At 40.3% G+C, this 23,624-nt stretch overlaps 1 non-coding gene across 1 annotated transcript; it reads right to left on the bottom strand.

The window, feature by feature from the left end:
* Positions 1-4,371: 4,371 nt before the first annotated feature.
* On the bottom strand, positions 4,372-4,475 carry LOC148564836 (small nucleolar RNA R71). The gene has a single exon (XR_015884088.1). It is a non-coding gene; the product is annotated as a small nucleolar RNA R71 (small nucleolar RNA).
* Positions 4,476-23,624: the final 19,149 nt, after the last annotated feature.

The following is a 23,624-nucleotide window of genomic DNA, read 5'->3' as shown; positions in this document are numbered from 1 at the left end:
ATTAAATTGCTTAATCTAGCTCTCCAATCAATTTAATCACTGTAAAATTTCAGCCAATCCCCGGCAACGGCGCCATAATTCACACCTCCATTCAAAAACAGTGAATCAATTCTTTTTGGCAAGCGCACCAAAATTATCGTCAAGTAATAACCCACAATAGAGGGGGATCGTATCCACAGAGACTGGCAAATTCAAGCAGTTTTAATTGATTGATGAATTAATCAAGTGGAACAAGTAGATTGTGATTGCAGAATTATAAATGGATGAAATGTAAATGGCTAGAATGTAAAGGAAAGCAATAAAGTGCATAAATGGAAATAGAAAAATGTAAAGTGTAGAATTATAAATGACTTGAATGAAAATGGGAATGGAAAATTGATGAATGTAAAAGTAAACTATAAAGAAAGGGATAGATAAGAATGGGGAAATTCATTGAGATCAGGAGATGTTGTCTCTTTGGATCAATTTCAGCTTATATCCTCTTCAATCATGCAACTCATTGACCTCTTAGCAATCATGATTGATTGAGCCCCAATCCTTTGCTGACTCAATCTCTCAGATCTTGATCAACAGCCAATTCCTTGGTCTAATTGCTCATGAAGAGAGATATGCTTGATCCCTGATTATACCACACATCATCGTAAGTCCAAGTAGAGGGAGGATTATATGTCACTATATCCAAACACCAAAACCCAGATCCTACTCAAGTGTGAGAAGGGATTTCAAGCATGGTTTCATGTTTCCTTTCCCAAGGTTCCCGTGAAACCCAATTTGCATTCAATCTCTTTTCCAAGATAATTGAACACTAAGCATTAGAAACGAAATTCCTTCTAGCAAATGAAAGAGAAGATGAAGAGAAGAAGAATTTTACTATCATCAATCCATTAAGTACAACAGAGCTCTCTCTCTCTCAATGAGAGGGAATTTAGCTACTCATAGCTAAATGAAGACTACTCCAAAGAGAAGAAGATGATAAAGTGTAAAAGTGAATCCAAAACTCATCTCTCTAACTGCTTAACCCCCTCTTCAGTACTTATTGGAGTATTTATACTACTCCTAGCTAAAAATAAAATAATTACAAAAGTGAAAAAGAAAAATTACATTTTGGAGGGAAAAAAGGAACTCAATAAGCGTGACTTCCCAACTCGCGTGTGGTTGGCGCTCCAGTGGCATGTCACGTGCTTCCTCAAATCTGGCTTGGCGTGCCACGCCCAGTCCTTCAAGTGGCACGCCCTTCTTCAAAAACATCCCTGGCATGCCATGCCTTCGAGCTCAAGTGGCATGCCCAGGGTCTTTTAATGCCCATGTAGTGTGGCGTGCCACGCTTTCGAGCTTAAGTGGCACGCCCCATCCTTTTTCCACTTCTCTTTGCCTCTGGAAATTTGAACTAGCGTGGCACGCCCAAGGTCTGGCATGCCACGCCCTTGTTGCGCGCTTAATCAAGCTCTCTGGAAGGTTGAACTAGCGTGGCACGCCCAAGGTCTGGCGTGCCACGCTCCCTTTTTGAACAAGTGACTCCTCTGTTTGGCATGCCAAGCCACGAACTCAAAATGGCACGCTTAAGTGAGGAATAGTGGATGGCATGCCACGCTCTCGACACCAAGTGGCACGCCCCATGTATTTGGCCTCCTTCATCCTCTCTAGAAACTTATACCAGCATGCCACGCCTAGAGGCTGGCGTGCCACGCCCTTGATCTTGCCTTGGCTCCAGCAGCTAGCGTGCTGATGCCAGGGCATCTTGGCCAGTTTCACTGACTTTTTCTTTACTGTTTTTAGGTTAGTTTCATGCATTTCCTTAGGAAATAAGCTAGTTTTAGTTAGATATTCACTTACACCTTGACTCAAGCATACATTGTGCATTTTACATTATTTCATGAGGATTTTGCATAAGTTTAGTGACAAATTGTATGTTGCATTGCCCATGACTTGGACTAGAAATTTGATGCACTCTATTTCTTGATTTCAAGACTAAAGGAAGCATGGAAAGGGAGGAAACTTGCAAGGTTAATAAGAAAAGTGATTGCCAATGACACTCTCATAGCCATCATTGCCCACGTTAAGAGTCACGTTAACTAAGTTAACGTGAACTCTAACGTGGAAAAGGGAAGTTGAGCCAATGTTAGTGACACTCAACATTGTCACTAACGTGGAAGCTAACGATGAGGAATGAATGATGAGCCAATGTTAGTGACACTCAACATTATCACTAACGTTGGGATGGCTAAGAATGGCCACGTTAGAAGCCACGTTAACATAGTTAACGTGGACTCTAACGTGAGATCTAGGGGCACATTGGAACGTTAGTGACAATGTTGAGTGTCACTAACGTTCTCGAACTTATACTTTCACTAAATGTTAACACCCCTAATGCCCTGAGCTGAAGTCTCTGCCCACTTAGCACTTTCTCTCTGCAAGTAAAGCCAAGCCCAAATGAAGAAAAGAACTGCTTCAAACTCAAGATCCAAAGGCCCAAGACTTGAAGAGTAAACTAGAAGCTGAGAAGAGTAGTATATATAGGAGTAGCTTTGAATTGTAAAAGGAGTTCTGGAGGCTGGAAAAAGAGAACTACTCTCTGTATTTTACTTTCTCTGCATTTTCTAGTTTTACGATGTATTCTCCATCTTTGTTTTCATTTTCTGGAGCTATGAACAACTAAACCCCTTTCATTGGGTTAGGGAGCTCTGTTGTAATTTGATGGATCAATACTAATTTTCATTATTCTTCTTCTATCTTTTTTCTTGATTTTACTTGAAAGCTTTCGATCTTCATCCAATTGAGTAGTTATCTTGGAAGAGAAGCTATTCAAATTTGGATCTCTTTTGAACCTTGAAAGAGGAATGAAGAGATCAAGCTAGAAATACTTTCTCATGCTGGACCAAATTGGGTTTGGATGGGTATGTGACTATATCCCTCTCAATACTTGATTTGGGAAATGCATGTGGTATAATCAGTGACCATACTTCATCTCTTCTCATGAGCAATTGACCAAGGAATTGGCTATTGATCAAGATTTGAGAGATTGAATTGCAAGAAATTGTAATTCAATCACTTAAGATTGCCAAGGAGATCAATGAGTGCATTGATTGAGGAAGAGATGAAAATGAACTTGATCCAGAGAATTGCAACATCTCCTAAGCCCAATGAACTCCCCATCTCTGATCTTAACCATTCTCTTTAATTTCTACCATTTACTTTTATGAGCAAATCCCCCATTCCCATTTACAATTCTGCAATTTACTTTCAGTCATTTGCTTCCAGTCCTTTAATTCTAGCATTTACTTTTCTGTTATTTACATTCCCGCCATTTTATTTCTGCAACTCTCAACCCAAATTCTGGATTCGCTCAACTAGAACATTCTTCTAATTAAAGTTGCTTGATCAATCAATCCCTGTGGGATTCGACCTCACTCTATTGTGAGTTTTTACTTGACGACAAATTCGGTACACTTGCCGAAGGGAGATTTGTTGTGAGACAAGTTTTCCCCGCATCAAGTTTATGGCGCCGTTGCCGGGGATTGATTGTGCATCAACAATGATTAAATTAGAAGATCACTAGATTGAGCATTTTTATTTTGTGAATTTCATTTTCTGTTTGAGTGATTTACTTTTTGTTTTAGTTAAACTTCTTCCCTTCCCCCTCTACTCTTTTGTTCTTCTTTGTTATTTTCAATTCTGTTTGCTAACCCACTAACTGTTTGATATATTGCATCACCCACAACTAACAGTAATTCTGACACAAATACTTTCTGCACCTATGTTTTCTTGCTTGCACTTGATGGTTGTATGACAGGGAGAAGAAGCGGGGCTTCAACTTCTTTCGATTCTGAACCTGAGAGGACCTTCCTTAGATTAAGGAGGGAGGCAAGAGGAAAGAAAGTGGTTGGTGCTGAGGAAGAAGAGGAATTCTTTGAAACAAACATGGAAGACAACATGGAAAACCATCATGAAGAAGAAGATCACAACCATGGGGGAGGAGGTAAAGCAAATCATGCTGGGGAGGATAGAAGAGTTTTGGGCTCTTACATCAATCCAAACCCAGGTAATTATGGAAGTAGCATCCAAAAGCCAACAATCCATGCCAACAACTTCGAACTTAAGCCACAGCTCATCACCCTTGTTTAGAACAACTGTTCGTTTGGAGGAAGTGTTCAAGAAGACCCCAATCAATATTTAACCACCTTCTTGAGAATATGTGACACAGTGAAGTCTAATGGTGTTCATCCTGACGCCTATAGACTGCTCTTATTTCCATTCTCACTCAGGGACAAGGCAACCAAATGGCTGGAATCTTTCCCAAGGGAAAGCTTGACAACTTGGGAAGACGTGGCGAACAAATTCTTAGCAAGATTTTACCCTCCTCAACGAATCAATAGGCTGAGAGCTGAGGGCCAAACTTTCAGGCAACAAGATGGTGAGACTCTATATGAAGCATGGGAGAGGTTCAAGGACTTAACAAGGAGGTGTCCACCTGACATGTTCAACGAATGGGTGCAGCTGCACATTTTCTATGAAGGGCTCTCTTATGAGTCAAAGAAGGTCGTAGACCATTCATCTGGAGGATCTTTGAACAAGAAGAAGACCATTGAGGAAGCCATAGATGTTATTGAAACAGTAGTAGAGAACGACTACTTCTATGCTTTCGAAAGAGGGAACACAAGAGGAGTAATGGAGCTAAACAATGTAGATGCTCTGTTGGCCCAAAACAAGCTCATTACCCAACAGCTGGCTGACCTCACCAAGAAGATGGAGATGAACCAAGTAGCAGCAATCTCCACTTCATCAACAATCCAAGAAGGAGTGAATGAAGAAGCAGAGGGGAGTCAGGAGCAAGCCAACTACATTGGGAATTCACCAAGAAAAAACTATGATCCATACTCCAAAACCTACAACCCTGGATGGAGAAACCACCCAAACTTTGGGTGGGGAAGTGAGCAAGATCAAAACCAAGATCAAAGACGTTACAACTCCAACAAAAATGCAGCTCACCAGCAATTCACATAGAGGACGTCTCAACACCACCACAACAACACTTCTTCATATGCTTATCAAAACCAAAATGACACATCTGCTCCGAATCACCCATCAATTGATGACAAGCTCTCTAAGATTGAAGCCCTACTTGAAGGAATATGCCAAGAGATTGAAGAAAATAAGGTGTTCAAAGAGGAAGTGCGAGCCAATATTAAGAACCAGGGGGAGACCATTAGGAAGCTGGAATTCCAGGTGGGATATTTAGCTGAGAAGATTCCCAAACCCACCGATAGCTTCCCAAGTGACACGGAGAAAAACCCCAAGGGAGAAGCAAAGAAAGTAAGATGGGAAGATTACAAAATGGTCACTACGAGTGATCAAGAGACTGAAGACAAGCAAGGCAAACTTTGCAAACAACCTGAAGACAACTCAACAAAGGAGGAGGATAGAAATCACCAAGGACCAGAAAGTTCACAACAAGAGTTGCTGAAGCTCTATGCTCCCTTCCCTCAACTGCTCAATGGTGCTGTGGGAAAGAGAATATACTCAAGGTTCCTAGACTTGTTTGCATCTCTGCATGTAAACATACCATTCATCAAGGCAATTCAACAAATGCCTGCATTCATCAAGTATATGAAGGAACTTCTTCCCAGGAAAAGCTCACTCAAAGGAGGCCAGACTATAGTGATGAACAAGGAATGTAGTGCCCTTATTCAACCTGAGCTGCCTACAAAAAGAAGAGACCCAGGGAGTTTTCACATCCCTTGTGCCATAGGTGAAACTATGTTCGATAGAGCACTATGTGATTTGGGGGCCAGCATCAACTTACTGCCTTTATCCCTGGTGAAGAGGCTGTAGATTAATGAGATAATACCCACAGATGTAATCATCAGACTGGCTGACAAAACTCAAAAGCAAGCAATAGGAGTGGTGGAAAATGTGTTGCTAAAGGTTGGGAAATACTTTCTCCCAACAGACTTTGTCATTCTGGACATGGAAGAGAGTCACACTCACCCAATCATATTGGGAAGACCATTCTTAGCTATGGCCAGAGCACTTATCGATGTAGAGAAAGGGGAGCTAATATTGAGAATCCATGATGAACGACTCAGCTTCATTGTCTTCAAACTCTCACAAGAAACAGATCAAGAGGACAAGGAACTAAGCACAAATGATAATGAGACACTGAAGGAGGGAACAAGCACTGAAGCACATCCAGTTCATTCTGAGATCCCCTTAATAGATAAACAAGGAAAACAGCTATTGCCACAGCTCAAGGAAAAGTTGGAGGAACCTAAACCTCTAGAGGCAGGTGAAGACAGCATCACAACTCCTTGGAAAAAAAAGGTCACCAAGGGGAAGGCAACCTCAAAAGAAACAAAGAAGAAGGTACCAAGGAGATGGAGGAACAAGAAGATCCCTACGGAAGACTTCTCGCCAGGGGATAGAGTTGTCTCAGCTTACTTCCCAAATATTCCCCCTAATCTCCCTACTGTACCATCTCAGTTACCTAAGGTCTTCACTATCAACAGATTTCTTTCCCTAGAACATGTGGAGATCATTGATCTAACCAATGGATACAAGTCCACAGCAAGAGGGAGGGGAGGACTTTAAGCACTACCAACCACCCTGATGAAGGAAAAACGTCAAGCTAGTGACGCTAAAGAAGCGCTTCATGGGAGGCAACCCATGTTTTATATGTTTTTAAAATAATGAATAAATCAATGTTTATGAATTTCAACCCAAATTTGACAAACACTTGGTGAAATCTTTATCATGCAGTCTATAGTGAAGAACAAGTTTGGTGTTCAAAGCAGAACTCTTGGAGCTTTTAACAAAACTTTTCATCACATTGCTTCAAATTAAGTTTGGTGTCACCCCATGGTGCCACCAAAATGCATATAAGGACCCACCAATAGTTAGTTAGTTAGTTGGAATTCATAAATAAACAATCAATTCCTTTCTTCCCATTTATTCTAGCCGTAGAGTTTGAATTTTTTTTATGATATTAATTTCCTTATTTTAAATCTTTATAGGAAAGAAAAAGGAGCATAAAAAGGGATTGATTGGACAATTAAATGGGGGAGATTTCGCCACTTAATGAAGAGCACTACACACATGTCCCCAGAGGGAACGCATGGGGAAACGCTGCCATGCAACATTGGAGAAAGAAGACCCTTGAAGACCGAATCAATCACTCTCTTTAAGTGATGATCCTTGTCTTTCCTTCATACACAACCCCAACCATCCATCAAGCAACAATCCTTGCAATCCACACCTTCCATCCACTCATGACCCCCTATATAAGTGAGCTCTAGTGCATGCTCATTCCTCACATTCAAATTCCCACTTCCACACTTCATACTTTCGGCTTGCTCAACCCCTTCATCACACTCTATCATAGCCAACCTATTCCTCATCTCTCCGTACCTTCCAACCTCCACTTCAAAACAGCAACTCAATTCATGGCATCATCAAGCTCAAAGAGACAAAAGAGGAAGGAACCCATGGAAAGTGTTCCTTTCGATGAGAAAAAATTCAAAATTGCCTTTCATGAACGTGAATTCGAATGGATAAGGGTGAGAAAGATACTGCCAGAGTTAATCTTCCAAATCAATGCAGATAAATCACCACAAATTTTGGAGAAAATCGAACAGACGGGGTGGCAATTACTCACAAGTACAGAGGGGAAGATCAATGGAAACCTCATCAAAGAGTTTTATGCGAATGTAATAAGAGAGGATAAAACAAAGGCCCCAACCTTCAAAAGTTACATAAGAGGAAAAGAGGTGGACTTCAGCCCAAATGCCATAACAAGAGTTCTTCACCTGAGATCACCTCGTTTTGATGAGGAAAGTTATCAAGCAAGGATAAGTAGAAGCCCTGATAATCATGAGCTCTCAGAGATAGTGGCAGACATCTGTGTTATAGCAGCTGACTGGGAGAGGTACACAGATGGGAAACCCAAGTTCATCAAGAGAGGAGACCTGAGCCCTAAAGGCAAGGGGTGGTTTGAACTTGTGAGGAGGTCCATTCTACCAGCTGCAAATAATTCAGAGGTAAACATCAATCGAGCTACTATGGTGCATTGCTTAATACAAGGTGGGGAAATCAACGTGAATGAGCTCATCGCCGAGGGGATTCAAGATTCGGCTGAGAAGGTTGATTCAGGTGCCAGGCTTTGGTACCCCAGCACCATTCTCCGCTTATGCAACAAGGCCAAGGTAGTATTTGAGGACAGCAACCCAGACTGGGTGAACCCAGGGAGGCCAGTTACACTCGAACGATTGGTTTATACTACACCTGCTCAGCAACAAAGAAGGCCACAAATAGGGAAACCAAAAGCAAAAGAAAGAGTTCACCAAGAGGAACATCATCAGGAAGAATACCAGCAAGAAGAGCAGCATGACCCAGACAACTTGAATATGACTTACCTTCTAAGAGCCATTGAAGATTTGGGACAGAGGCATATGGAAGGACAAGAGCAAATACTGAACCTTCAAACCACTTGGCTGAGCCAACAGGAAGCATGGCAAAAACAACAAATGGAGCAGCAGCAGGAACACTACTCCAGGCTCACTCAAGCCATCAACCAAGTGAATGAGAGGCAAGAGCTCCAAGAGAAGCACTTGCAAGAACTCAACCAGCGGCAGATAGCCCAAATGAAAACTTTCAATGAGTTCAGTGTACTCAATGAAGGAAGGCAACTACATAGGGAGGAGTTCTATGTGAACACTCAAGCCAAGTTGAACTACATGACTAGTAACATGCATCAGCTACACTATGCCATCCCTACATATGATGAGGTCCAAAAAGATTTTGTAGAACAAGAAGAGAGGAAGGTAAAACAGCAAAAGGAGACACTCAAGAAGAAGATGGAAGATGGTGGTTTCTGGAAGAAGCTGCTTGGAAAAGGCAAAGGAAGTGGGAGCACAAGCACTCAAGAGAGACACAATGAGGACAAGCAAGGAGGAGAGCATGGGCATCCACATGAATGAAAGGTGGTGGAGTTCCTTTTAGTCCATCGTTTTCTATGCTTTAAATAAGGAAGATCTTGTATGAAATAGAACCTGCTTCCATGTTATGTTTAAACTTTTTAAATTCTGTCTTTTAAGTTCTCTTTCTGAATAGGTCCATGATTTCTGGTTTAAATGTCACTGCATCTTTCCCTTATTTACTTGTAAGCTTGTCCATTTTAAATCAAATGAAAAAGAGAATGTTTATGTTTTTAAAAGACCAGAGTGGAGTTCATATTGTGGAAGTGCATTCATGAATCTTTGGGGTAGTCATAAGTTAGCTAAGTTGGTTCAACCACAAGGTTAGGAGGACAACTATCTATCCTGAATACTTAACTTTGGATATACCCATGAGACTGAGCATATGACAAGATCCTAATAAGAGAAAAGGGAAAGAATAATGGAAGTGAAAAACAAGAGAAAAAGAGTAAGCAATAAGGCTAGGCACCAATGGTTTGGACCTTGAGACAAGTGTCTGTGGTGCTCCTGTGTGAGGGATCTACTTGGATGAATAAGCTCTCAGGGGTGCTTTATCACTTGGTAACTTGGGTTAACTAACCCGGGATTATCAGCTGAAAATCCACTATTAAGAGTAACCCTCACTACAGAGCATTTGGTAACCCAAAGAGGTGCTGGACACCAAGGTCTCAAGAAAAGAAAATAAACAAACTATATGCCTGTGGTGTGTATGTATGGGGGAGAGACTTGAGGGAGTAAGTCCTTAGGGGTGCTTCAACACCTAGTACCTTGAACCAACTGGTTCGGGAGTGTTGGCTGAAAACTTATCTTAAAGAGTTGCCCCCTTACAGAGCACTTAGCCTAAATAACACAAATAACCCTTGAAATAACAATAAAAGGATCAATGAATAAAAGTCTCATGGGATATAAACAAAGTAAGTGTTTAGGGACATGATAAAGGTCTGAAAGCCAGTAATGGAATGAACCTAAGTTGCTATGCATGAAACCACCATAAAATTAGTAACATGACTTCCACAAGAATGACTCACTCCTCTGGATATTCCATTCATCATTCTCTTGTTCTAGTACTTGCTTAGGGACAAGCAAGCTTTAAGTTTGGTGTTGTGATGCCAGGGCATCTTGGCCAGTTTCACTGACTTTTTCTTTACTGTTTTTAGGTTAGTTTCATGCATTTCCTTAGGAAATAAGCTAGTTTTGGGTAGATATTCACTTACACCTTGACTCAAGCATACATTGTGCATTTTACATTATTTCATGAGGATTTTGCATAAGTTTAGTGACAAATTGTATGTTGCATTGCCCATGACTTGGACTAGAACTTTGATGCACTCTATTGCTTGATTTCAGGACCAAAGGAAGCAAGGAAAGGGAGGAAACTTGCAAGGTTAATGAGAAAAGTGATTGCCAATGACACTCTCATAGCCATCATTGCCCACGTTAAGAGTCACGTTAACTAAGTTAACGTGAACTCTAACGTGGAAAAGGGAAGTTGAGCCAACGTTAGTGACACTTAACATTGTCACTAACGTTGGCAAACACTCATGAGTGGCCACGTTAGAGCCCACGTTAACCTAGTTAATGTGGCCTCTAACGTTAAAGGGGGAAGAGAAGCCAACGTTAGTGACATTCAACATTGTCACTAACGTTGGCCTAAGGATGCAACACACCATGTTAACTCCCACGTTAACTTGGTTAACGTGGGAGCTAACGTAAGAAGTGAGAGTTGTCGCCAACGTTAGTGACACTCAACATTGTCACTAACGTTGGAAGCAACCACACAACCCCCCAAGGAGCCACGTTAACTTAGTTAACATGGAAGCTAACGATGAGGAATGAATGATGAGTCAACGTTAGTGACACTCAACATTGTCACTAACGTTGGGATGGCTAAGAATGGCCACGTTAGAAGCCACGTTAACCTAGTTAACCTGGACTCTAATGTGAGATCTAGGGGCACATTGGAATGTTAGTGACAATGTTGAGTGTCACTAACGTTCTCGAAGGTTGGCAAGGCTACGTTAGAAGCCACGTTAACCTAGTTAACGTGGGCTCTAACGTGAGGCAAAGGGGCACATTGGAACGTTAGTGACAATGTTGAGTGTCACTAACGTTCTCGAAGGTTGGCAAGGCCACGTTAGAAGCCACGTTAACCTAGTTAGCATGGGCTCTAACGTGAGGCAAAGGGGTACATTGGAACGTTAGTGAAAATGTTAAGTGTCACTAACGTTCTCGAACTTATACTTTCACTAAATGTTAACACCCCTAACGCCCTGAGCTGAAGTCTCTGCCCACTTAGCACTTTCTCTCTGCAAGTAAAGCCAAGCCCAAATGAAGAAAAGAACTGCTTCAAACTCAAGATCCAAAGGCCCAAGACTTGAAGAGTAAACTAGAAGCTGAGAAGAGTAGTATATATAGGAGTAGCTTTGAATTGTAAAAGGAGTTCTGGAGGCTGGAAAAAGAGAACTACTCTCTGTATTTTACTTTCTCTGCATTTTCTAGTTTTACGATGTATTTTCCATCTTTGTTTTCATTTTCTAGAGCTATGAACAACTAAACCCCTTTCATTGGGTTAGGGAGCTCTGTTGTAATTTGATGGATCAATACTAATTTTCATTATTCTTCTTCTATCTTTTCTCTTGATTTTACTTGAAAGCTTTTGATCTTCATCCAATTGAGTAGTTATCTTGGAAGAGAAGCTATTCAAACTTGGATCTCTTTTGAACCTTGAAAGAGGAATGAAGAGATCAAGCTAGAAATGCTTTCTCATGCTGGACCAAATTGGGTTTGGATGGGTATGTGACTATAACCCTCTCAATACTTGATTTGGGAAATGCATGTGGTATAATCAGTGACCATACTTCATCTCTTCTCATGAGCAATTGACCAAGGAATTGGCTATTGATCAAGATTTGAGAGATTGTATTGCAAGAAATTGTAATTCAATCACTTAAGATTGCCAAGGAGATCAATGAGTGCGTTGATTGAGGAAGAGATGAAAATAAACTTGATCCGGAGAATTGCAACATCTCCTAAGCCCAATGAACTCCCTATCTCTGATCTTACCCATTCTCTTTAATTTCTACCATTTACTTTTATGAGCAAATCCCCCATTCCCATTTACAATTCTGCAATTTACTTTCAGTCATTTGCTTCCAGTCCTTTAATTCTAGCATTTACTTTTCTGTTATTTACATTCCCGCCATTTTATTTCTGCAACTCTCAACCCAAATTCTAGATTCGCTCAACTAGAACATTCTTCTAATTAAAGTTTCTTGATCAATCAATCCCTGTGGGATTCGACCTCACTCTATTGTGAGTTTTTACTTGACGACAAATTCGGTACACTTGCCGAAGGGAGATTTGTTGTGAGACAAGTTTTCCCCGCATCACGTGCCACGCCCAGCATTCAAGTGGCACGCCATAGTGAGATTCTCGGACTAGCGTCCCACGCCTTCAATACCAAGTGGCACGCCCAGCTCTTGCTTTGGCTTCTTTGTGCATTGGCGTGCCACGCCTGGTTGCTTAAGTGGCACGCCAAAGTGAGAATGATAGCCTGGCATGCCACGCCTTCGACCTCAAGTGGCACACCCAGACCTCTATGGCTTTCAACCCCTTTCTCTAGAATTTTGTACCAGTGTGCCACGCCATGCTGTTAAAGTGGCATGGTAAGCTTGTACATGTCATTTACTATGCCAGTCGTATGTTAATTGATGCCCAAAAGAATTACACAATTACAGAAAAGGAATTATTAGCTGTTGTGTATGATGTTGACAAGTTTAGGTCCTATTTACTTGGTTCTAAGGTTATTATTTATACTGATCATGCTGCTTTGAAGTACCTTCTAACCAAACAGGATTCTAAACCAAGATTAATTAGATGGGTGTTACTCCTTCAGGAGTACAACCACCCACAGCTGTGACTGAGACGTTTCTGGATGAGCAATTATTCCTCATTCAGCAGGCTCCACGGTTTGCAGACATTGCAAATTATAAGGCCATGAATTTTATTCAAAGGGAGTATAGTAGTCAACAACTGAAGAAGCTATTGACTGATGCAAAGTACTACATTTGGGAGGAACCATACCTTTTTAAAGATGTTCAGATGGTATCATTCGGAGATGCGTCCCAGATGAAGAAAAACAGCAGATTCTTTGGCACTGTCATGGTTCTGAGTATGAAGGACACTTTGGTAGTGAAATGACAGCTACAAAGGTCCTTCAGAGCGGGTTTTACTGGCCGAATCTCTTCAGAGACTCAAGAGCATTTGTGAAGTACTGTGATAGATGTGTAAAAGCCACAAACCTCCCTGCCAAGCATAAAATGCCACAGCAGGGGATTCTTGAGGTTGAGTTATTTGACGTGTGGGGTATTGATTTCGTGGGACCTTTTCCACCATCACATTCAAACAACTATATTCTAGTGGCAGTTGATTATGTGTCCAAGTGGATGGAAGTTGTGGCTCTGCCCACCAATTATGGTGGTAATGAGCTTCCTTTCAGAGATATATCTTTAGCCGGTTTGGTGTCCCAAGGACACTCATTAGTGATGGGGGAAGCCACTTCTGTAACAGACAGCTAGACTCTTGTACTTCTTTATAGACCCATTGCTGGCACTTTTCAGTATGGTCTTATCTTGGGGCCTCATACCCTGTGTGATATAGCTGAGTAGCACGATCTTGTCGATCATGTGGTGGGGGCATGCTTCCAGAAGATTATTGAAGTGCTCCCAGTATTCAAAGAGAGTCTCATTATCATCCTGAACAATTGTGGAGATATCCTTCCTTAGCTTATCAGTGACTTCAGATGGGAATAATTTCTCCAGAAACTCCTTTCTGAGTGTATCCCAGTTGGATACATTTGCTAGAGGTTGAGTGTAGTACCACTCTCTTGCTTTTCCCTCAAGAGAAAACGGGAAAGCTTTCAGCAGTATTGAAGTTTCATCAGTGCCATCACGCCTGACAGTAGAACAGGCTGCCTGGAAATCTCTCAAGTGCTTGATAGGCTCTTGAGCAGGTAGGCCATGAAACCTGGGCATCAAATTTAGCAGTGCAGGCTTTATTTCAAAATCTGTAGCTACCGCTGGATGATGCGCTTGAAACGGTTGCATTGTAAAATTAGGGGCTCCTTCCTCCTGGATGGTAACTCTCCTAGCTGCCATGTTTTCTACACGTAAAACAACCGAATCAGTAGAACGGGGGCTGGTTTCTTCCTCAGATTCACTTTCAGATCCGCCCTCAGAGCGGGCTAACCGACGCTGTTCTCGCCTTATTCGTGAAATTGTCCTTTTAATTTCAGGATCGAATATTAGCAAGCGCGGATCAGGAAGTGAACGCGTAATTTAATGGAAGAAACATGCAGATAAATAAATTCTAATTAATAAAATTAGCACTCTATTGCAACTTTCCGGCAACGGTGCCAAAAATTGATGGGACACAGAAGCTGGTGAATTAAAAATTATTAAAATGGTTACGTTGCAAGTATAGTTCTTAACTCACCGAAAATCTGCCTATCAATTTAGAAATATGTCACAGAGAATTAAATTAAAAATTACTGGGAGTTTTAAGTCCCAGGTCGTCTCCCAATGAGTTGCAGAAAAGTGTGCTATCTTATTAATCAGATGTTCCAAGAAGTTGAGCTAAGTAAATTGGAATGTAAATTGAGGAAAGTTAAATAATATGAATAAAAGCCTTGACTGGGAGTTGATTGGTTGGAATTTCTATTATTGGTGGAGTGATTGTAAGATTAATTTATAATTAATGGTTGTTCTGTTTGGTTATCCTTTACTAAGTAAGGGAAAGTCAAACAAGCTGGAATGCCAGATCTGTTCACAAGTTGCAACCCACTTGGTTCAAAGGATTGGCGTTGGTGACAGGATAGCAATCCAACATTTAACCCAATTACAAATTTCTCTTTAATCCTTCCAACTCAAGAGTTCCTTTTAATCAACTCCCCATCAAGTAAGGAAACTACTCACGCATTGTAAATAAAGAATCCATAGCATATGAAAGGGAATTAAAAGAAGACATGATTATTGGAATTGAAATTAGATTAAAAAGAAATAATTCTTGCATTAAATAATCATAAAAGTATTCAAATAACAAAATTAAACAAAACAAGGAACATGGAAGAATAAAACCAAGTTGAGAAAACGAACTAGAATGACGAAGTCTTGATGAGGCAATAACTCTTCTCAATGTTCCAATGCTAAGACCAATTGAAAATTAAAATTCTAAAACCTAGAGAGAAAAACCTAAGAGAGTAAAAACTAGATCTCAAACTGTCTCTGAATGAATCTATTAATTGTTTCTGCATGTTCTCTAACTCTAGTCTGCTGTTCTGGGCCGAAAACTGGGTCGAAATAGGGCCCAAAATCGCCCCCAACGAATTCTGCAGATTATGCAGATCGCACATGTCACGCGATCGCGTCATCTATGCGGACGCGTCATTCGCGCTTTTTCTCGCCACGCGTTCGCGTTGTCCACGCTACCGCGTCGCCAGAACTTTTCCAATTCGCGCGGCCGCGTGAGCCATGCGGCCGCGTGAGCCATGCGGCCGCGTGAGCCATGCGGCCGCATCACTACGATTTGCTCTCCTTCGCGCGGTCGCGTGAGCCATGTGATCGCGTCACTTCTCGCTGGTTATCTCCTCAAATTCTTGTGCTTCTTCCATTTTTGCTAGCTTCCTTTCCAATCTCCAACTCATTCATGCCCTATAAAGTCTGAAACACTTAACACATAGATCTTTGCATTGAATGGAATAAAGGAGAATTAAAAATAAATAATTAAAGTCTCTAGGAAGCAGTTTTCAAACATGTAATAAATTCAGGAAGGAAATCTTAATGCATGCTAATTTAATGAATAAGTGGGTAAGGAACATGATAAAACTACACAATTAAACACAATATAAACCATAAAATAGTGGTTTATCACACGCCTCCACCCACGCTGTCGCGTGACTCTCTGTTCAATTTTCTTTTTCCCAATGCACTGGTGACGCGGATGCGTCAGCGACGCTGCCGCGTCGCGTGCGTGTTTTTTTTTTTTATGCATGAAAAATGCAGAATGCAGTGTTAATATGAATGTGATGCAAAACACCAGGTTCAATATAATAAAATAATATAAAACTCGAAAACAAATAAAACTAACTAAAAATGAAAAAGGAACGATCATACCATGGTGGGTACTTTTAGTTAGAGTCCTTAAGTTGGAAATTTGGTGAGCTCCCTATTATGGTGGCTTATGCTTGTATTCATCCAGGAATCTCCACCAGTATTTGTACTTCCAGTAACCTCCGGGGTCCCAAACTAGGCATGTAAAGCCCTTAAGAAGCTTCAAATAGATTCTTAGGCTCCCGGAGTGACAGATCTCAGAGCAGATTCCAGGATCCCAAACTTTGCTTTTACACCTGTCTTTGTGTTGATCATCATGATTCCATCCGGGTAGCAAGCAATCTGAATTCTCACTAAAGCGGCCAAACAACTTCCTAGACTCATTCAGTTGAGCTCTACACCAACCTTTGAGTTTAGACTTAAAGCTTCCAACCATAATGAACCGTGCAGGACAATTCTTACCACTGGCCATCTTCCTCTTACTCTTAATGCCACAAAGAGTTCTAAGTTGACCATCCGTCTCCAGTAGCCCATATTCAAGTGGAATTAGAAAGCTAAGGGATATGAATTTTACCCACGTGAATGTTGTGAAGGATGATGGCAACTTAGGGGGAGGTATTTTTAATGAAATTGCAAGCTCCACTCCCTTGTGCTCTTCTCTGATAATTACCACCTCTTTGCAAACTTCTTCAATTTCAACTTCTTCTTCTTGGTAGCTTTCTTCCAATTCAATCTTCTCTTCATTGCTTTCCAAGGGCATGGGAGGTTGTGCTTCTTCTTCTTGAATCTCTATCACTTGATCAACCTCTTCCAAGTCTTCAACTGTGATATGCCTTGGAGGTTGTACACCCTCCTCAACATCAATTGCAACCGTCTTGGAAGGAGGCTCTATGTTTTGACTTTCCCATGGAGGTTTAGCATCTCCTAAGTCTTCAACCAATTCTTCGTCTTCAATAATCCCGGCTTCCTCTACTTGTTCCAGTACAAAGTCATGCTCCATATTGTTCACTGGAGTTTCTAGTATCTCCTTCATACTACGTTCTTCATTAGATTGTCCACATGAAGCCATGGGGGTTCCTTGAGTGTCCGAACATCGGGAAGCTAATTGACTCATTATTGCTTGCCCCAATTGATGAATGGTTGCCTGGCATCGATCCACTGTTTCCTTAAGACGATCCTTTGTCTCTTGATGTACTCGGCTTTCATAAATAGGATCATAGTGCTCTTGGATTGATGGATATGGAGATGGTGAATATTGAAGTGGTGGTTCTTGTGAGTAATTGGGTTGGAATTGGGGTGGTTCTATATATGGTTCATATGGCTCATAAGGTGGTTGGTATGGTGGTTGAGGGTTAGGGTCATATGGAGGTGAATGGCGGAAAGGGGCTTGTGAGTGTAGTGGTCCAAAGTTATGTTGAGGAAAGGGTTCATAGGCATATGGTGGTGGTTGTTGATAGTCCATTGGAGGTGGTTGTTGCCATGAGGGTTGATCAAATCCTTGTGGCTCGTCCCATCTTTGATTGTTCCATCCTTGATGCCTATTTTCATTATAGTTTCCATTCCTTACAACAACATTGGAACCAAACTTGAAACCAAAGGGGTGAGAATTCATAGTAATTAATAAAAATTAAAAACAAGAATAAATAAACAAGCAAAAGAATTTTTTTTATTAAATATTTACAATAACCAATAATAAGGCACACGTTTGCAATTCCCCGGCAACGGCGCCATTTTGACGTTAGGATTTTTGCCAGTAAAGCAGTTCATAAAAACAGTCGCGTTGTAGATATAGTCTCTAAACCGACAGAAATCACTTTGTACAAACGTTTTGGTTGTCACAAGTAACAAACCCCTTTAAAATTGATAACCGAGTATTTAAACCTCGGGTCGTCTTCTCAAGGAATTGCAGGGAAGTATGTTCTTATTATTGGTTACGGAGATTGTAAATTTGGGGTTTTGAGAATAAGGAGCAAGTAATTTAAATTGCAATTAAAATAAATAAATAACTGTAAAATAAACTTTTGGCAAGGTATGAGAAATTGGAAGTCCTAGCCCAGTTATCCTTATCAACAATAATGAAAATTGACTCTTGATTCCATCTAGTTAACCTTTACTAGAGCAAGGGAAGGTCAAGTGACTAATTAGTTTGATCTTCAAATCCTAGTTAATCCCTAAGGAAAGATTGGGATTATCGAAGTTCAGTTCAATTAGCAAAGATAACAATTATCACTTATGTTGAGTTAAGATAACTCCTGAGTTACTAATTTCTTAACCAAAGCCAAGAATGTAGAAAGCTAAATTAAAATCATAAATATCTGGAATACCTCAAATAAAATACATTCAAAGCAGTAAAATCTAACATGGAAAAGTTCATAAGCCAATTGGGCAACATAAATCAAATACAAATAAAAGCATTAGAGTCAATAAAAATAGAAGCGAAAGTAAATAGAAAGGGACATTGAACCTGGGATCGAGAGTCACTCCTAAAACTAAGAGAAGTCCTAAATCCTAATCCTAAGAGAGAGAGAGAGAGGAGAGAACCTCACTCTCTAAAACTACATCTAAAACATGAAAAGTGTGAATATGAGAGCCTCCCTATGAATGGATGCAATCCCCCCCTTTATAGCCTCTAATTTGTGTTTTCTGAGCCGCGAACTGGGTCGAAAACAGCCCAGAAATCGCTGGAGAAGAATTCAAACACGCTGATTTTCGTCACTGCGACACGGCCGCATGGAGCATGCAGTCGCGTCGCCTAGCGTCAGGTTAACTATGGCATATTATATATCAAATCGAAGCCTCAGACGTTAGCTTTCCAACGCAACTGGAACCGCATCGTTTGGACCTCTGTAGCTAAAGTTATAGCCGTTTGAGTGCGAAGAGGTCAGGCTGGACAGCTTAGCAATTTCTCCAACTTCTTGTATTCCTTCCACTTTTGCATGCTTCCTTTCCATCCTCTGAGCCATTCCTGTCCTGTAATCTCTGAAATCACTTAACATACATATCAAGGCATCTAATGATGATAAGAGAGGGTTAATATTAGCAATTATAAGTCCAAAGAAGCATGTTTTCAATCATAGCACATAATTAGGAAGGCAAATGTAAAACCATGCAAATAGTATGAATAAGTGGGTAAAGAGTTGATAAAATCCACTCAATTGAGCACAAGATAAGCCATGAAATAGTGGTTTATCAATACCTCAGTTTTATATTAAATAAAGAAAATCCTAATATGAATGGTTCATAAGCCAATTTGGCAACATAAGTAATCAACAAATAAAAGCATTAAGGTATCTGAAAGTAGAAGGGAAATATAAAGTAAGAGGAATATTGAACCTGTGACTGTGAACTAAACTAATAGAAATTCTAAAATCCTAAATCCTAAATCCTAAGAGAAAGGAGAGAACCTCTCTCTCTAAAAACTACATCTAATCCTAAAATTATGAATTATGACTTGACTTCCTTCATTCCTCCACTTTGCAGCATTTAATCTGTATTTTTTGGGCTTGAAACTGGGCCGGAAATAGCCCAGAAATCACAGGGACCGAATTCAAACACGTGCAGGTCGCTGGAATTTCCGCAGAATGATGTGTCCGGGTGATTCACGCGTGAGCGTCCTTTTTCTGTACGGCCACTATAGCAAATTATAAAACAAATAGGAGCCCCGGACGTTAGCTTTCTAACGCAACTGAAACCACATCATTTGGACCTCTGTAGCTCAAGTTATGACTGTTTGAATGCAAAGAGGTCAGGCTGGACAGTTTAGCAATTTCTTCAACTTCTTGTATTCCTTCCACTTTTGCATGCTTCCTTTGCATCCTCTAAGCCATTCCTGCCCTGTAAAGCCTGAAAGTACTCAACACACAGATCACGGCATCAAATGGTAATAAAGGATAATTAAATTTAATATTTCTAAAGTATAGAAAACATGTTTTCACATATATCATATCATAAGGAAGGAATTGTAAAACCATGCAAATTCATATGAATAAGTGGGCGAAGAATTGATAAAATCACTCAATTGAGCACAAGATAAATTACAAAATAGTGGTTTATCAAGCCCGAAAAAGCTCTTGGAGAAAGCTCTTGGCAAGAGCTTTGCTTTGAGTTTGCCTTGCTTCATTCTTCCTTGTAGCACTTGATTAAGCTCTTGGCAAGAGATCTAGGCTCTTGGCAAGAGCTTGGCCTTTGATTTTTTTGAAGTAAAGCTCTCCACAAGAGCTCTAGGCTCTTGGCAAGAGCTTTGTGCTCTTGTTCCTTGAATTGAGCCACGCTTTTCTTCCCTTGGCCCACGCTTTTCTCATTTTTTTCTTTTCTTCACCTACAAGTAATCAAAACAACCAATCAAAGTATCACCAAATTCACAAGGTTTAAAATTCATTTAAAAATTAATTAATTCAAGCTTAAACCTCATGATTTTGTGCCAATTAAAGGGTGGTTGATTGATTCAAGTAAACCATGCAATTCCACTCCAAATTACTAACTTACAATGCAAGAAAGTGCATAAAAACTAATGAAACAAGTGAAAAATGCTTTGCAAAGCTAGCATATGATGACTTGTCATCACAATACCAAACTTAAATCTTGCTTGTCCCCAAGCAAGCATCAAACATAAGAGGGAATAAAATGAAACAGAGAAGTGTGCATATCCTTATTGAGCCTATAGTTGAACTTGGTTCATGGGGTTTTTATGCAGACAATGATGGCTTATTTATTGCTTGCTGTTACATAGGAGATGCTTCCTCAAAGGATCACTAAGTTTGCTACTATAAGGCTTTACTTTTGCTTGTTCCCTTGCAAAATTTTTCTTCTTTATTTTGCTCAGAGAGCTTATTGTTCTTTGAAGGCTTGGTGGCAAATGTTGCAACAGCCTTTGGCTTAATTTTGCTCAACATTCCTTCACCACAAACACATGGCTCACCCTTTTCTTCCTAGGATCATTGATGCCCAGCATCTCTTTGGATAACTAAGTGTTTTGTAGCTAGGTCGCTCTTTATTGTGGACTTTCAGTTGGCAATCCCAAATCAGTTGATCTAAGTGGCCAAGTTTTGAAATACTCCTTAGAACTTACTTGTCCAAGCATATCCTAGCACAAAAACACCACATGCATGTGTCCTAGGGTCCAAGCTATTGGTGCCTAGCCTTATTATTTATTTTCTTTGCCACTCTTGGATTTTTCTTTTTCTTTTTCTTTTTGTTTTATTTCATTCGCAAGGGATCTTTAATGATACAAGCATTTATAACAACAAACTAGTTCCTTCTTCAAAGAATATATCATTATGCAACATTTATTTTATGAGCCATGCATTAAATCAACAAATACCACCACTAACTTTCATTCTAACTTATGTAACATTGGATCTTTACTTCCTAATTCAAACATTTCTCTTTTATTCAAGTATATGGGAAACAAAACAAAATTCAAGCTAAGTAATGGGCAACAAGCATTATGCAGATCAGCATTCTTGACAAACAATTCCACTTTCAACCAAATGAACACTTTAGTAAGACATACAAGAATTCCCAATTTAAAGTACTTCTTCAACAACAAGGATTAAGTGTAGACACAACCTTTCAGGTTGCCGCTTTTCATTCTTCCTTCTGTTGTATCCCTTTTGAGTCATAATGCAAATTGTCTTCAAATGTTGGCTAATTTCCTGCATAATTTTCAAAAGTTGCTTGCTTCTCAAGTCCTTAAGTGAATGGTTAGTATGCATGAATTGAGTGTGTCTTTTGGATTTATTTTGGTATGGGAACACCAAACTTAATTCCTTGCCACTGCCTCTGATGCAACAAGTTAACCAATTATAAATTCTCTTGGCCTTGCTAAAGGTTATGGAGCTAAAAATTAGAAAGTAACTAAATGGTTATATGATTTGTCTGATTGCTTGGAGCTAGCATTATGCAGGAAGTGAGACTATGCTTTTTCGATAAAATGTTGGTGGAACACCAAACTTAGAATCCTTTATTCTCCTTTAAATTGTTTTGGTGTGCAACACCAAACTTAGATCCTTGCAATACAGACAAAACCACTCAACCTTTTTATTAAAATAGCTATGAAAAGAAAAATACCTCAGGTTGGGTTGCCTCCCAACAAGCGCTTCTTTATTGTCATTAGCTTGACATCCTTCATTCTTGCTTAGCTTAGGTTCTGAACCTCTTTTTCCTTGTCCCATTGCCCTCCTAAGTAATGCTTTGCTCTGTGCCCATTTGCTGTGAACTGACTCAGTATTGCTTCATTTAGCAATTCAAGAGTTCCATAAGGAAAAACCTTTGTCACTAAATATGGGCCAGTCCATTTGGACTTGAGCTTGCCAGGGAAAATCTTGAGCCGTGAGTTGTACAGGAGTACTTGCTGTCCTGGTTTGAACTCATTCTTTAAGATCTTCATGTCATGCCACCTCTTGGCTTTTTCCTTGTATATCTTAGCATTTTCATAGTCTTCTAGCCTAAATTCATCAAACTCATTTAGTTGTAATAACCTTTTCTCCCCTGCTGCCTGAGAATCAAGGTTGAGGAGTTTAGTAGCCCAAAAAGCTTTGTGTTCAAGTTCTACAGGGAGATGACAAGACTTGCCATACAATAGCTGAAAGGGAGACTTTCCAATGGGAGTTTTGAAAGCTGTCCTGTATGCCCAGAGTGCATCTTCTAGCTTCCTAGCCCAGTCTTTTCTTGTGCTTCCCACTGTTTTCTCTAAGATCTTCTTCAACTCCCTATTTGCTAATTCAGCCTGGCCATTAGTGTGAGGGTGGTATGGTGTGGCTACTTTATGAATTACTCCATATTTGTGGAGGAGTTTCTCCATCTGTTTGTTGCAGAAATGACTACCACCATCACTAACAAGACCCTTGGGCACTCCATATCTAGTGAAAATGTGCTTCTTAAGGAATTGAAGGACAATCTGTGCATCACAGGTGGTTCTGGCTATGGCTTCCACCCACTTTAAGACATACTCCACTGCCACCAAGATGTATCTAAAAGAGTAGGAAGGGGGAAAGGGTCCCATGAAATCAATGCCCCATAGATCAAATAGCTCCACTTCCAGAATGAAATTTTGAGGCATCTCATTCCTTCTTGTCAACCCTCCAGCTCTTTGGCATTCATTACATTAGTGAACAAACTCTCTCGCATCCTTGAAGATAGTTGGCCAATAGAAGCCACTCTGCAGTATCTTTGCAGCTGTTCTTTCTGGTCCAAAGTGTCCACCATAGGCTGAACCATGGCAATGTCGCAATATATCTCTCATTTCGTTTTCAGGGACACACCTCCTAATTACTCCATCAGAGCATCTCTTGAATAAGAAAGGTTCATCCCACAAGAATCTTCTTGCTTCATTAATTAGCTTCTTCACTTGTTGCTTGGAGAATTCTTGAGGTATCTTCCTTCCCACTTTGTAGTTTGCTATGCCAGCAAACCAAGGTGTTTGTTGAATCTGCAATATGTATTCATCCGGAAAGCTTTCATTCACTGGATGAGATGCTTCGTGAATTGTTTCCAGTGGCAACCTTGATAAGTGATCAGCAACTTGATTTTCACTACCCTTCATGTCCTTTAT

The sequence above is a fragment of the Arachis ipaensis genome, chromosome B5 (assembly GCF_059453495.1).
Source record: "Arachis ipaensis isolate K30076 ecotype BB chromosome B5, ASM5945349v1, whole genome shotgun sequence".
NCBI lineage: Eukaryota > Viridiplantae > Streptophyta > Magnoliopsida > Fabales > Fabaceae > Arachis > Arachis ipaensis.
The sequence above is the reverse complement of the archived record's forward strand: the minus strand, read 5'-3'. Positions and strand labels throughout refer to the sequence as shown.